Source organism: Pteropus vampyrus, unplaced genomic scaffold, assembly GCF_000151845.1.
Source record: "Pteropus vampyrus isolate Shadow unplaced genomic scaffold, Pvam_2.0 Scaffold251, whole genome shotgun sequence".
Taxonomy (NCBI): Eukaryota; Metazoa; Chordata; class Mammalia; order Chiroptera; family Pteropodidae; genus Pteropus; species Pteropus vampyrus.
In genome coordinates, this window is record NW_011889032.1 from 1206181 (window position 1) to 1208205 (window position 2025).

Genomic DNA, 2025 nt, shown 5'->3' on the forward strand with positions numbered 1-2025 from the left:
TACACTTTGCCAAGAATATAGTAAATATGTTACTACGCGGATGTCTCTGCGACTAGGCTGAGAAAAACGCGGGCGCGTGAGGAGGCCCCCCTCTCATTCGATTTGGCATAAACCTTTAACGGTCTGCTCGGAAACAAAACTTCTCGCCAAGTTTTCATCATCCACGAGGGCATCGGCCTTTGTGACCCCGTTTTCCGAACCGTCTTGAAACAGCGAAGGGGAAAAAAAAGTCACATTCAAATGTGCCACTCCTAGAAGCGATGTTCTTAAACACAGCTGGCCGTTTGCAAAGAAGAGTGCCCAGAAGGAACTTTCCAGGAAGGACTCGACAAATCGGCGCAGAAGTCGAATCTTGAGGCGATGGCCGGACTGACAGTGGGATTTGACACGAGAGTAGGACACGGCCCTGTGCAGGCGAACCGGGCTTGCTTAGGGGAACCCGCTGCGGAGGGAAACCACCCCGCCCGCCCGCCGGGGCCTGGCCCGAGGTTCCGGCTTTAAAAGCAAATCTGCCGCCACCAGGGAGTGACAACGAAATGCTTTACTGAAATTCTTTTATAATGTAGCCAGTCTAGAATAAAGCATTGGGAGGCCTTTGGAAGAGGTAGATGAAAGCAGTATTTCACGGCGAGTTCGCTGTCAGATGTTACGAAAAAGTGAGTAAGCCTCGTGGCGCAGACCGGAGGATGCGCTATTTATTGTTGAAAAGTCCATGGCAGTAAGAAGAGAGATATGCCCCGCGTTGCTATACGCATGCTTTCAATTTTATTTTGTGAAAAACAAAAAAACTGCCATCTCTTTAAATAACGAACTATACAAATAAAAAGGAGCAGAAATAATAAGGAATGTTTTGGATGAAAACAAACTTAAGGAGTCAATAAATAATATAAAATGCTTTTGTGCTAAAATAGAACTCTTGTTATATATATATATATATGTAGCTTAGCAATCTTTATGTTACCCAGAAAAAGCCAAATCTATTATCATTTGTTAAAACATAGAAAAATACAATTTAACAATAGAACTAAAAACGGCCAGTGTTTAGCTTATAAACCACGTATAATATATACATCACGGAGCATAATCAACTAAGAAACAAATTCAATTTCAAGTCCTTTGTAACGTGAATACACAATTAGAAATATCTCTCCATTCCCTATCCTTATATTTTATATTAGGATAAAATAAAAAATGGAAGCATAGTTACCAGTTTTCAGAGATGATTTTGAGACCGTTAGGTACAGGAGAGTTTACTATAAGAATATGAATTTTTAACTCTAAAATGCAGTTTCTCCCCTATATTTTAATGAAATGTATATATACCATTTTTTTGTAGTGTGTTTAAATAAAAGCAATTTAAAACGTGGGGCATTGCGTTTATCAATCAGTGCTAATCCAGCCACGTCAGGAACATGGCCCCCGAGTCAGCAAAGTAACGGGCCATTTTCGTCTATTCAGGCCTTTGGATGCTATGAGTGGGCAACCCGTTGCTCTGCTATAAAGGGACAGCTCTAAATCTTTGAGGACAAAGGAAATCTAAAGTCCATCATGACTTGAAGAAACCAAAGAGTATCATTTTAGTTCAACTTCCGTTACTTCTATAGTAAAAAATTTTAAATGTGGCCTGGATTTTTAAAAAATCATATGAACATAGATCTGATTAGTTCAAGCCTTTCAAGTCAACTTTATCTTGGAGGGAACATGATGTTAGATCTTTAGGAAAAACTTTTTTGAAAATTTAAACTATTATAAAGTTCACTCTAGAAATGGGCATGGCTGAAACAGCAAGCCCGGCCCTGTGATTCTGAGTTTTATTGCAATTTCAATGGATGTGCAGCAATGTCCACAACTGACCGACAGGGCGATGCACTGCCGGCTACCCAGATTCCACTGCTGGCCCTCCCCATGGCTTCAAGGCACACGCACCAAGACAGGGTGTTAGCTCTGGGTCCTGGGAGCCTAACCCGAGGGTGCTGGATGACATGCAGTAGCAACTTCATTTCTACAGAATGTTGAAAAGCAAAT